Below are 15,276 nucleotides of genomic sequence, written 5' to 3'. Positions count from 1 at the left end.
TGATTAGAAATTAATGTAAAGTATTTATGAAATCTTTTAGTTGATTTACTTGTTAAACATATGGTTTCAAATAAAAGAAATACTGCTGTGCAAAAGGTATAAGTTTCGATGGTAATACTGGTAAAATTTATCACATTTCCTCAACAATTTTCAGTTCTTATTTTTTAGAATCCAATCATGTTTGATCTTCTAAGCTTGGAGAGCAGACTTGTTTATATGTATGACTGCATACGTTCTTTCACAATAGTAATAATGGAAATAAAGTTTTGAAAATATATTTTGGTTTTTTGTATTATAAAGGAAACAAAACAGTCTACAATAATGAAAATAAAATTCGTCCTCATTAGAACACGATATATAATTCTAAAATATTCCTTCAAGTGAAGTGTTGCAGTATGCATCCCTGTCGCAAAGTTTTCTTATTTCATTAAAACTCCAGACTGATCGTGTCCATGCTTTTTTACGATCCAAGAGAACAATCTTACTACATTTAGACATCGTGACGGCCACGACAGGACCAATGATGTGTGTAAATAAGTCTACTTCATAATTCTATATTGATTCATTTCATGGGGATAAACAGACAACGTGTGGTCAGATTAAAATACAAACAGTTTGTTTCAAAGTTATCTCAAGGTTTTTCTATTTTCGCAGAATACTAAATCCTTGTGTGTAGTTAGTCGCTGAATTTGAATATTATTGACAAAGTTGTTTATTTTGGATACTGTCAGTCTTTGATACAACAGATGACAGCTTCGTGTGATAATATACAGCTGTTTAAATAAGACGAACTTGGGGTCAATTATCTGACCAAATTTCTGGTTAAATAAGACAAACTTGGGGTCAGGAAGATTTATCTGACCAAATTTCCACGAGTTCGTGTGTGTGTCATTACAGAATTAAATGTTGTACGTTCTCATCTTATTTTGTGGAGGTCTTGGGGAAGAAAGCCATAAAAGATTACCCATGCTTATCTAGATCTTTTAACGTTTTCTCAGATTTCTTCAATAATATCTTCGCATCTGCTTGCGACATTGCGAACAATAGCGTTGTCCTTCGATATGCTATTAATTCTTGACCACATCTTCTTTTTTTTTTTTAATTCATTCTAGAGAAAATTTTCACAGAACACAAAAAAATGAGATCGAGGAGTTATTAAAGGCTCCCTTTAGGCTCAAACGTTTCGTTCAAAACATTATTTGTTTTTTAATAGAAAACAAAGGATATGGAGTATCAATCTCCTCATGACGGTCCTCATTAATAGAAATTAATAATTATTTATGCTAAAGGAATTGGTGCGTTTGACACATTTTGCATTTTATGTTTAGATTTGGCAAGTTATCCTACATATTCATACCCTAAACAATTGATTCCAGCTAAGCTGAGGTTCCATCTTTTAAATGTGAACAAATCCCCGAAAAAAATAATCTCATAAAACAATGAGCATGGGATGCACATCTTCAAATGGACATATTAACTGTTGATATGTCTCTCCAGCTCTATTTGAAGAAAAATCAAAATCAAATATTTAGATAGATTTTTAGATTTAATACCGAATGGAAGTGCATTAACATAGGTTCTGCTTGTAAAGCTTGCCTGATTATATATCTCTGCATTGGGCAAATGTATCATTGAAAATGAGTTGCGTATTATAAGGTTTGTTACAAAATGAGTCAACATTTCATTGGTAAAAATAATAAAAGTGAAGAATCTATATTTTGTATGTAGAGTTCTTTATTGCAACAGCAAACCAAATGTTCGAAATTGAGAAAAAGAAAATGTTTATAATATTTTTTTCGCAAGTCGGTGAATATTAAATATGGGCGTGACTCATCATGATCGTATCAAACGTAAACTGTAACGACACCAATGTAACTGGTTTGTTTTAAATACAAACGAAATATTTCTTCATCAACATACATTTTCAGATATAAGGTGATCACAGAAGAAAGTATGAAAAGGAGCCAAACTAGACGAAGTACTATCAGATTATTACATGGCATTTTCCATATCGCATGTATTATAAGCCCTAGGTTCAATGTCAGCCCAAGAGCCGCATGGCTCGAGGGCTGACATTGACCGAGGGCTGATAATACATGCGATATAAAAAAAAATGACATGTTATGATCTTTTTATCATATCCTTCAATAATGGAGAACAGTAACAGATTCATATATTGATTCTATTACGTGGTTCTCAAATAGAAGTTCAAAGAGTGAAAAGTTCACGGACGTCGGACCCCAAATTTAGTACATTCGATATGAAATCTTTCTATCATATGTCTAAACAGAGAAGAAAAACATTTTAATATGGACGAATCGACAAAAAAAATAATTCAACAATATACATAATGAACACTGTTTGGAAAAGTCAACTTTTGTTAAAGTAACTTTCTAAATTACATGTATGTTTGAAACTTTTAAAAAAAATCATTTTTTTAACCATTTTTTAGCTCACCTGGCCCGAAGGGCCAAGTGAGCTTTTCTCATCACTTGGCGTCCGTCGTCCGTCGTCCGTCGTCCGTCGTCGTCCGTCGTCCGTCGTCGTCCGTCGTCGTCGTCCGTCGTCGTTAACTTTTACAAAAATCTTCTCCTCTGAAACTACTGGGCCAAATCAATCCAAACTTGGCCACAATCATCATTGGGGTATCTAGTTTAAAAAATGTGTGGCGTGACCCGGTCAACCAACCAAGATGGCCGCCACGGCTAAAAATAGAACATAGGGGTAAAATGCAGTTTTTGGCTTATAACTCAAAAACCAAAGCATTTAGAGCAAATCTGACATGGGGTAAAAATGTTTATCAGGTCAAGATCTATCTGCCCTGAAATTTTCAGATGAATCGGTCAATCGGTTGTTGGGTTGCTGCCCCTGAATTGGTAATTTTGAGGAAATTTTGCTGTTTTTGGTTATTATCTTGAATATTATTATAGATAGAGATAAACTGTAAACAGCAATAATGTTCAGCAAAGTAAGATCTACAAATAAGTCAACATTACCAAAATGGTCAGTTGACCCGTTTAGGAGTTATTGCCCTTTATAGTCAATTTTTAACCATTTTTCGTTAATTAAAGTAATCTTTTACAAAAATCTTCTCCTCTGAAACTACTGGGCCAAATTAATCCAAACTTGGCCACAATCATCTTTGGGGTATCTAGTTTAAAAAATGTGTGGCGTGACCTGGTCAACCAACCAAGATGGCCGCCATGGCTAAAAATAGAACAAAGGGGTAAAATGCAGTTTTTGGCTTATAACTCAAAAACCAAAGCATTTAGAGCAAATCTGACATGGGGTTAAAATGTTTATCAGGTCAAGATCTATCTGCCCTGAAATTTTCAGATGAATCAGTCAATCGGTTGTTGGGTTGCTGCCCCTGAATGGGTAATTTTGAGGAAATTTTGCTGTTTTTGGTTATTATCTTGAATATTATTATAGATAGAGATAAACTGTAAACAGCAATAATGTTCAGCAAAGTAAGATCTACAAATAAGTCAACATGACCAAAATGGTCAGTTGACCTGTTTAGGAGTTATTGCCCTTTATAGTCAATTTTAACCATTTTTCATAAATTAAATTAATCTTTTACAAAAATCTTCTCCTCTGAAACTACTGGGCCAAATTAATCCAAACTTGGCCACAATCATCTTTGGGGTATCTAGTTTAAAAAATGTGTGGCGTGACCTGGTCAACCAACCAAGATGGCCGCCACCGCTAAAAATAGAACATAGGGGTAAAATGCAGTTTTTGGCTTATAACTCAAAAACCAAAGCATTTTGAGGAAATCTGACATGGGATAAAAATGTTTATCAGGTCAAGATCTATCTGCCCTGAAATTTTCAGATGAATCGGTCAATCGGTTGTTGGGTTGCTGCCCCTGAATTGGTAATTTTGAGGAAATTTTGCTGTTTTTGGTTATTATCTTGAATATTATTATAGATAGAGATAAATTGTAAACAGCAATAATGTTCAGCAAAGTAAGATCTACAAATAAGTCAACATGACCAAAATGGTCAGTTGACCCCTTTAGGAGTTATTGCCCTTTATAGTCAATCTTTAACCATTTTTCATAAATCTAAGTAATCTTTTACAAAATCTCCACTGAAACTACTAGGCCACAATCATCTTTGGGGTATCTAGTTTGAAAAATGTGTCCGATGACCTGGCCATTCAACCAAGATGGCCGCCACGGCTAAAAATAGAACATAGGGGTAAAATGCAGTTTTTGGCTTATAACTATGAATTCAAAGCATCTAGAGCAAATCTGACAAGAAGTTAAATTGTTAATCAAGTCAATATCTATCTGCCCTGAATTTTTCAGATGAATTGGACAACTGGTTGTTGGGTTGCTGCCCTCCAATTGGTAATTTTTAAAGAAATTTTGCCGTTTTTGGTTATCTTGAATACTATTATAGATAGCGATAAACTGTAAACAGCAATAATGTTCAGCAAAGTAAGATCTACAAATAAGTCAACATGACCTAAATGGTCAATTGACCCCTTAAGGAGTTATTGCCCTTTATAGTCAATTTTTAACAATTTTCATTAATTTGGTAAATATATGTAAATTTTTACCAAATATAGTTCTCTGTTACTAATGGGCAAAGTTCATTATAGATATAATTGTAAGAAGCAAAATCGTTCAGTAAAGTAAGAACTTCAAACACATCACCATCACCAAAATACAATTTTGTCATGAATCCATTTGTGTCCTTTGTTTAATATGCACATAGACCAAGGTGAGCGACACAGGCTCTTTAGAGCCTCTAGTTTTTTTTTTATTATTATTATTTTACACAATATACTTTCCAGTATTCAAATAATTGTTTTGTACACTACTTTGTCGTAATTTATACTGAACATGTAGCATTGAGGTGTATTTTCCGGAATTTGCCGAGTATCACCGGAATGCCATGCGATAACGTTACGGAAAGGCATGTGCAGTCCGATATGCGGTTTAAATAGAACAAAAGAATTCGACCTCTTGTGTTTAGAAGGTAGAAAAGTGAAATGAACTTTGTATACGGTTGTCAAGATGTCACAAAAGTTACTTTCCGTAAAGTCATTATAAAAATTTGCATTCACGTTGTTTAATTTTCATATTGTACAATTGTTGACAATGCAACTTGCAAACAATCGTTTTTAAAACCACCATAAGTCAAGCTGTTACGTTATTTAGGGGGTCTCCTTATAAACTGCTACTTTTTTTTGCTGGAAATAGAAAAAATCTTGGGAAAATTACAAAAATTGAGAAATGAATTGCCAATCGTTTAAGACCATTCCCAAAGTGGCACACCTAAATTTGACATTTGGACGCAATTTCAAAGTTGGATGTTATATGACGGGTTTTGTTAATTCATTTACGAATCGAACACACCCGTCCTATGTATGTAACATCACATGACATTTAAGTAATTAAAACTAATTTTTTTAAATAATATTTGCATGTTTGACATGTTTTTTTCTTTAACAATTGCAATTACACCGACAGTCATAATTTCTGTATTATTTAAAAAAGTTTTGTTACACATTTTGTTACACCTTAGTTATAAACAGTAACCCGGATTGGTTGACCATTGTGAAGTTGAGTTTTTGGGGTAGCAGATATTTATATCGTTGTATTCCTTTTGTTTTTGTTAACCAATTGTCGTTCGGAATTATTTTTTATCCGTCATTTATTTATCTTGCAATTTCTTGTAATTTAGTTTGCGTTTTATTTCTTTGGTGTCATATTCACCGTACGGCTTCAACAATGAGCAAAGCCCATACCGCATAGTCAGCTATGAAAGGCCCTGATAAAACAAAGTAAAACAATTCAAACGAGAAAACTAACGGCCTTATTTATATAAAAAAAAATGAACGAAAAACAAATATGTAACACATAAACAAACAACAACCACTGAATAACAGGCTCCTGACTTGGGACAGGCACATACATAAATAATGTGGCGGGGTTAAACATGTTAGCGGGATCTATGTTTGTGTTCGATCATACAGTATAATAAGTCGGTAGTTGCCCGCGAATGGATTTTTTTCTTTGCGTCTTATTTGTTGATTGCAGTTGGTTTTTTGTTTTGTGTCATGTGGAGATATGGTGTGATTTTGTTTTTCTTTTGGTGTGTTTGCATCTTAAATTGGGATTGCACCGAGTTATTTCATGATTTCTTTTGTGCTATATTTTCGATACATTTTTAGTCTATCTTATAGCATCTTACAATTGTCCGGCGACATAATGTGATACTTTTTTTGTTCGCCAATATTATTCATACGAGTCGATTTGAATTTACTATTTATATCTTTTTATTTTCTTATTAGTTTACCTACAGTCGAAAATTTGCAAGACATTAAGAGTCTTTACTTATTTAACCGTTTTACATTAGACTCAATTTTATTATAGTTTATCAATTGTATTATAGTACTTTACATGAATAACCGTCCCACTGTTAGTTGTATGTTAATTCTTCACAACTCAGAAACAGATTCAAGAATATCAAATTTCCCTTATATTAATTTTAACCGTATACGGTGGCTCACTCTATTTTCTCATACTTGCTCACTATTACAAGTCAAGTACTATAGAAGTACACCGGTGCACCCCCCCCCCCCCCCGGCCTATATTCTTGAAAACGATGTTCTTATACATACTTATCTCCATGTTATTGTCTCAAGTCTTCAGTCTCTGCACCGAACTCTTACAATCAACCAAGTCGTTGCTAAGACGGTGCTTAAAAGAGCAGCGACTTGGGTTTAAATTGTACTTACTAGACAGTCTTTGATAATCTGTTACAGTTTTGTACAAGAGTAATGTTTGGGATGCTTAAACCTTTGGCATATTTTGTAAGTTGAAAATGAATATACTAAAGACCTTTTTTGGGTGTTAACATTTGCGGTTGACTGGCATATTATGTAGAATTTACAACCTGTTTTATTTAAAAAAAAAAAAAAAAGATTCTAAAAGATAACGAAAACAAGAATGTGTCCAAAGTACACGGATGCCCCACTCCCACTATCATTTTCCATGTTCAATGGACCGTGAAATTGGATAAAAAATATAATTAGGCATTAAAATTAGAAAGATAATATCCTAGGGAACATGTGTACTAAGTTTCAAGTTGATTGGACTTCAACTTCATCAAAAACTACCTTGACCAAAAACTTTAACCTGAAACATGCACTTTCATTTTCTATGTTCAGTGGACCGTGAAATTGGGGTCAAAAGTTTAATTTGGCTTTAAAATTAGAAAGATAATATCATAGGGAACATTTGTACTAAGTTTCAAGTTGATTGGACTTCAACTTCATCAAAAACTACCTTGACCAAAAACTTTAACCTGAAACATGCACTTTCATTTTCTATGTTCAGTGGACCGTGAAATTGGGGTCAAAAGTTTAATTTGGCTTTAAAATTAGAAAGATCATATCATAAGGAACATGTGTACTAAGTTTCAAGTTGATTGGACTTCAACTTCTTCAAAAACTACCTTGACCAAAAACTTTAACCTGAAGCGGGACAGACGGACGAACGAACAGACGAACGAACGAACGAACGAACAGACGGACGGACGAACGAACGAACGGACGCACAGACCAGAAAACATAATGCCCCTCTACTATCGTAGGTGGGGCATAATTAAGCATATGCTCTTTTAACTGTTCTTGAACAGGGCTCCAATTAAAAAAAAAAACAAGAATGTGTCCAAAGTACACGGATGCCCCACTCGCACTATCCTTTTCCATGTTCCATGGACCGTGAAATTGGGTAATAATCTAATATTGGTATTAAAATTAGAAAGATTATACTATAGGGAACATATGTACTAAGTTTCAAGTTGATTGGACTTCAATTTTATCAAAAACTACCTTGACCAAAAACTTTAACATGAAACTCCCACTTTCATTTTCTATGTTTAGTGGACCGTGAAATTGGAGTCAAAAGTCTAATTTGGCTTCAATATTAAAAGGATTATATCATAAGCAACAAGTTTACTAAGTTTCAAGTTGATTGGACTTCAGCTTCACCAAAAACTACCTTGACCAAAAACTTTAACCTGAAACTCCCACTTTCATTTTCTATGTTCAGTGGACCGTGAAATTGGGGTCAAAAGTCTAATTTGGCTTTAAAATTAGAAAGATCATATCATAAGCAACAAGTCTACTAAGTTTCAAGTTGATTGGACTTCCGCTTCACCAAAAACTACCTTGACCAAAAACTTTAACCTGAAACTCCCACTTTCATTTTCTATGTTCAGTGGACCGTGAAATTGGGATCAAAAGTCTAATTTGGCTTTAAAATTAGAAAGATCATATCATAAGCAACAAGTCTACTAAGTTTCAAGTTGATTGGACTTCAGCTTCATCAAAAACTACCTTGACCAAAAACTTTAACCTGAACGGACGGACGCACAGACGGACGCACAGACGAACGGAGCCACAGACCAAAAAACAGAATGCCCCTCTACTATCGTAGGTGGGGCATAAAAAGAAAGAGTTCAGATGATCAAGTTCTTTGGAGAAAGAGAAAGAGGAAACCAATAGCACTGCTATATCATCTCAGAAATTATGTAAATTATAATTTACCATTAGTATTACAAGACTATGAAGGATGCATTCACATCTCTTCTGTTATGGAGACGTTTGACAAATTCTGTACATAAAAAAACAAGTTCCTTTTGTGACATAACTTTATTCATATAGATTATTTCTCCTACATATCTTTATATATTGCTTTCTTTAGTTCAAATTGGAATCTTAGATAAGCATCTGGTACTTTAAAACCTCTCCTCTCTGTTCCATTCCTCTGGTCGACATGTGTACTTCATAATAATTACTGACTGTCAAATGTATAGCAGAACGTACATAACTTCTTGATAAAACTGCCGTCTATCTCCCTTTTCGACACTGCAAAAAAGAAAATCGAACAGGCAATTAAAGAGGGGGTTGCAACCACATGTTCCCCGTACAAACGGATCGGAATTCAATTCTCATTCTGTAAACAAATATTGTAAGATTGTTAAGGTATTTTGGTGTTAAAAGCCCCTCCCCCTTTTTTGTAATATACACCACAAAAAAAAACATTTAGTTATGATAAAGAACTAATAAACGATAGTCCTATAATGTAAGGCTTCAGAGTTTCAAATCTTTAAGATTCAACATGTTTATCGGATTGTTTTTTACTATCAATGTTGAACCGTTAATTTTTATCGTAATTTTTTAACTACCAATGTCACCAATGTTGAACCATTGATAGTTAATAACAAAAATTCGATAAAAAATGTTGAATTTAAATGATATGAACCTCCGGTCTTATATTAAAGGACAATATATAACACTTCTGAGGTTCATATCATTTACATTCAACGGTTTTATCGGATTTTTTTTTTACTATGAACCGTTCAACATCAATAGTAAAAAAAAATCCAATATAAAAACGTTGAATATAAGTGATATGAACCTCCGAAGTTTATATAATAGCATTACGGTAAATAGAATAATTGAAAATCGGTTAATTTAGTGTGGGAGGCTATTTAAATCCACTTTCTGAGTGTGTATTATATAATGTTACAATGTAACAAACCTATCAAACACACCGTGAAAAATAACATTATCTCCCCTAGATATGCTTAACAACAAAACACAAAAAACTGCTACCTTTTTTTGCTCTATATCACATAATTATGAAAACACATTACATAGATAGGGAATATTGTGCATGTGTACACGTTTGAATGTGTAGGTGGCACACTCAGAACGATCGTCTCTAGATTTTTTTTTTAAATTCGTCCTTTTCGGGTTCACGTAGCAACACGTTTCTTTCCTTTCCAGCTTTTTCTGATTATCAATTAATCCAAAACATGCATTTAACACAAAGCAACAACTATTAAACAACTCACCTATACCAATGGTGATCGTCTAATTCCTAGCTGATTCCTTTAATCGCACCTTTTTTGACGACACCCATCATTGTAGCGTCTACCATTGGAGGTAGCGAAATTACATGATTTGACAGGAGAGCGAAATAAACAAGGGGAGCAATTTTATAGAACCGCATTCCGGACTGTGTGATAACAGTCGAAGCATGTGATAAACTTTTCATATCAGCCCGCTAAGCACCAATTCGAAAAATAAGGAATTTACGTTAATTCATCATACAGTTAAAATCATATGTTATTAAGTCTAAGTATATGATAATATTTGTATTAACAACAGTCGCTTATTGGAAAAATTAAAAACGTTGATTCTATGCACTATGGCATAATATGGATAAGATTGTGATACATTTTCAATAAATTGTTATTAGGGAATAATAATAAGGGTTTAAAAAGGGGTGATATAAAACGGATTAGCTCCATCCCCACCCTCCCCGAAAACAAAAATAACAAGAATGTGTCCAAAGTACACGGATGCCCCACTCGCACTATCCTTTTCTATGTTCCATGGACAGTGAAATTGGGTATTAATCTAATTTGGTATTAAAATTAGAAAGATTATACTACAGGGAACATATGTACTAAGTTTCAAGTTGATTGGACTTCAATTTTATCAAAAACTACCTTGACCAAAAACTTTAACCTGAAACTCCAACTTTCATTTTCTATGTTTAGTGGACCGTGAAATTGGGGGTCAAAAGTCTAATTTGGCTTCAAAATTAAAAAGATTATATCATAAGCAACAAGTTTATTAAGTTTCAAGTTGATTGGACTTCAGCTTCACCAAAAACTACCTCGACCAAAAACTTTAACCTGAAACTCCCACTTTCATTTTCTATGTTCAGTGGACCGGGAAATTGGGGTCAAAAGTCTAATTTGGCTTTAAAATTAGAAAGATCATATCATAAGCAACAAGTCTACTAAGTTTCAAGTTGATTGGACTTCAGCTTCATCAAAAACTACCTTGACCAAAAACATTAACCTGAACGGACGGACGCACGGACAAACGGAGCCACAGACCAGAGACTATCGTAGGTGGGGCATAAAAATGAATAGACAAATAATACACCAACGGCAAAGTACATGCTTTGGTCAAAAGGGATATCAACAAAAAAGATTCAGACGATAAAAAAAAACAGATATAAAGAGATGCACAAAAGCATTTCTAATAAATGGTTAAGATTGTGAAAAAATTTCAATATGGTTAAGCAATAGTTTCAGTTACAAAATTGGGACCTCAAATAAGGCATGCATACTAAAAGGAAACCCAAAATTGGATCAAAATTCAAAATATGAGGTGCACAATGGCATTGTATGATTATAATTCCGTCGATGTTTAAATAAATGATAACTAGAACACACCCGCGAAATCGCGGGCATATATTTAATTACAGGTTGTGAACTGTTGTAGGATGATTTTTTTTAAATAGATATTATGTATGGAGAATTTCATAAAAGGTATCAAAAGCCCTCTCCCTTTTTCAAAAGTCCGATATTTCTTTCCTTACTGTTATATTCAATTATTTTCGTGTTTCTGGCCTCAGACCATAATTATTCTTCTCCTTTGCTACAATGCATCTTTTGGTAAAAGTCAAATTAAATTAAAAATTTTCACCGCTTCAAACATGAAATAAATGTAACTGCTTATATATACATAGACCATTATTAGTCTCATAAAATATGCTTCTAGGACAATCCATCAGTGTAATTTTCTTTTGAAAGCCTTATTAACATGCCAATGGTTGAATATTAATCTTGTATAAATGAATAAAACCGACTAAGGCTTATTTAATGGGGGTTTCGGAGGGGTCCTGATCCCGAAATCCCGGGTTTAAAAACATGAAGAATTTAAAGAAATTCATATCCCGAAATCCCGAAATCGAAAAATATATTTCCGGATCCTGTAAGGATCAATCCCCTAATCCCAATCCCGAGCTTAAAAACTCCAGATCCCGACGTCCTGAAAAAGGTCCTGATCCCTCTAATCTGTACCCTACTTTCATTTTTGCCAAATCACTACTTTCACGTTCAACAATAAATTTTTATGTCCGGATTATGGGCATTATGTTTTCTAGTCTGTGCACCCGTGGGTTCGTTTGATCGTTCGTCCGCCCGTCTGCCCCGCTTCAGGTTAAAGTTTTGGGTCAAGGTAGTTTTTGATGAAGTTGAAGTCCAATCAACCCGAGTGACGATGTGGATCCATGTACTATGGACACATTCTTGTTTTCACATGTTTTACTTATGTTAATATATATATGCAACTGGTAGTAAACATTTCAAAGAAAACAGTAGACAGAATACAGAGAGTCTCTATATGTTAAAGTAGTATAATTGTAGTTTATATGTAGATAAACGCGAAAAATAATTGTCCTCTCTAAGGAGGTATAATAGTTGTGATTCTTGCGATCTAAACACCATGATATGGAGAACGTTCTGATTGGCTTATTTATTTTTCATTTTTGCTTTCTATCATACGATTGGTTGTACTTGTGCAAGTTTCAAACCGGAAATCTTGTCTATGACTAAAATTCAGTCTGATGACGGAATCAATATCCGGACTCCTTTTTTGTCGTTTTTCTCCAAAAATAATTCAATCTGAATAATCATAAGAATGGATGACAAATGCGACTATGCATGTTACCCATAGAACACAGAGGCAGGATGATTAATTTAATGTGGAAGGAAATGAAGCGACACACAAAATGAGGTCTTCTAGTTTAATAGTATAGATGAGGAGTTTCGGTTACAAAATGGGTGGTCCATTCCCAACTACCAAATATGTACAATAGTGTGTGATATAAGTAAGTCCATGTCATCCCAAGATAAACAACCAAATCCATTGAAATGAAGAAATAGAATAGGAGGTGCAAACGTGCATTATGTTAATACCTTATATATAGTGTTTCCACTACGCAGCAGGTGCCATCATCAGGTGGATCCAATCTCTTCAACTATTTCGGCGCTGTCCACGACAATATCCAGGGGGATGCGCCGACTGGGTTGATCAGACTCAGTCCGAAACCAGCTAGCTCTTCCACTGCTCTTCCACTGCTCTCCTCTCTTCCTCCATGCTCAACCAGAATATTCTTGTGCCTGACTCCCAACTTTTCCAATCAAACTTCTTCTTACTGGTCCAGTTAGTCCTAGGGACAACAATGCTCTCAAAAAGGTTTGAGAAGCAAAGCCTCTACAGCCAACATCCGCTGCAAATTACCATGTCACCCACTTCTTCTCCTGGATGTCTGTTCCCGATTCATGGTACTTTCCATGCTTTCTCTCGTAGACTTCTTCCAGTCTTGTTTCTCATCGCACTGTTAGCTCCATAGGAATGCAATGTCTGCTGATTCTGTTCCACAACACAATGTCTGGTCCGAGGGGTGTTGTTAAAACCTGTCTTGAGAAGGTTTTCTTTCCCCCCAATTTCGGCTTCCATCTCTAGGTCCTTTGCTGTTGCAATGATTCCACCGGCTTTGCTGTATGTGTTTTTGGATGACTCTCTACCTCATTCGATGAAGATGATTAAATTTGGTCCCTTCTCTATCTTAGTCTTATTCCTCCTCTGTGTGTTCAAGACTGCTTCTATCTTTCGAAGAACTTGGTCATGGCGCCATTTATATATGCCATTATTCAGAGCTGTCCTGCAAGACGATGAAACATGTTATAGGTTTGATGGCTTACCGCACAACTTACAACTAGGGTCTTAAACAGTTTCCACATCGTACGGTTTGTCAGTGTTGGTAGTACGCCGTATACTATATAAAGCTTATCTTCTCCCCGTCCATTCTCCACATCTCATGTCAACTGATCATTTTTGGTCGTATCATCTACTATTTCAAATACTACTAGCAGTATTGCCCTTGTTGTTTCATACAAGGCTCTTACTTGTCGATCTTCCTCTTCCACACAACGAACTTCCTGCTGAACAAGTTGCCATTTATGTCTTGCATCTGCTGACTGCCATAATGGTTGCTGAATGTTGCCAAAGTCGTCCTGATGTTACCACACCCACTATGTCCCTGTCTTAATCTGCTCTCTGTATCTTCAACCGCGCTCTTGACCACCCATTTCATTCCTGTCCTGAAATTAACGGTTACTTCTTTCTCCTTGTCATCTTTACTGTCTCTTAACATCATAACTTGTCTGGTTTGTGTGACTTTAAACTACTCTGTAATAGAGGACAGTGGTAGTTGGATTTTTGAGCTGGAGCTGTACAAACCAATATTGCTAAAACTCTTTGAAACCCCAAGCCATTTGCGTAAGTGTGACGGTGTCTGTTGAACATCCTCACTAAACGTTCAACTTTGGTTAGAGGTACTCAGTGGCGGATCCAGGGGGTGGGGGGGGGGGGGGGGGTTCCGGGGGTTGAAACCCCCTTTTTTTTACGATCAATGCATTTGAATGGGGACATACAGTTGGACCCCCCCCCCCCCTTTTAAAATGGCTGGATTCGCCCCTGGTACTACGTACATCAACAGATCCTTAGTAATATTCCATGCTGATGGCACCATGCCTCGTACTTCCCAGGTAAACCAGACTTCTCAATAATGTCCTTCCACTTTCCTGTCTGTGATACCGTTGCATCTACACTATGCCTGTCGTTCAAGGAGTCTCTTAACCACTTGCCCAATTATTTGACTGGTTTCTCCATGAATGTTGGAATGAAATCTCTCCTCCCCTCCCACAATTCGGATCTTTCTGTGCTCACCTTTTCTTTCTTCAATATCAGACTCCTTGAATTTGAAAGCTTGAACTTCATGCGTGCCCAGTCTATATGCTATAAGATCTTGCAACATCCCCTTGCCTTCCAGAACTGACTTTACTGTTATTGTCATGTCATCCATGAATCCTATTGTTGGAGGTCGACTGACCCCAGATGGCATTACTGGTCCTCTGCCCATCTTCTCTCCTAATTTTACTTGTAGATTCATTGCTGCTGAGAATAGAACTACTGATATGGTACATCCTGTAATGATTCCCACTTTTAGCCTTTGCAACGCTTCTGTGTAGCCTGAAACTGTAAACCTCATTACAAAGTTGTTGAAATAGTGCTGAAGTATTTCTCAACAGTCAGGATTCTACTTCGTCAAAATTATCTTCCCATTACGCCAGTTCATTTTCCCAATCGTAGAAATGGAAGCCATTGTAGGGATGACGCGCTGCCAATTTTGCTCTCGGAAACCGATAAATTTATCCACATTGCACCATTACGATCCTTATATGTCAGTTGTATTTTAAAAGACAAATGTATCAACTAGCTAATGAGCATCAGCTAATGATCTTGTCTGCATTGATTCATCTTAAAACTATTGTCTGATCGATTGTCAGGTGGAATTTTCGAAAATTCATTAACTTTAAA

This window comes from Mytilus edulis, chromosome 7, assembly GCF_963676685.1.
Source record: "Mytilus edulis chromosome 7, xbMytEdul2.2, whole genome shotgun sequence".
Classification (NCBI taxonomy): domain Eukaryota; kingdom Metazoa; phylum Mollusca; class Bivalvia; order Mytilida; family Mytilidae; genus Mytilus; species Mytilus edulis.
Note: the sequence above shows the minus strand (reverse complement) of the source record.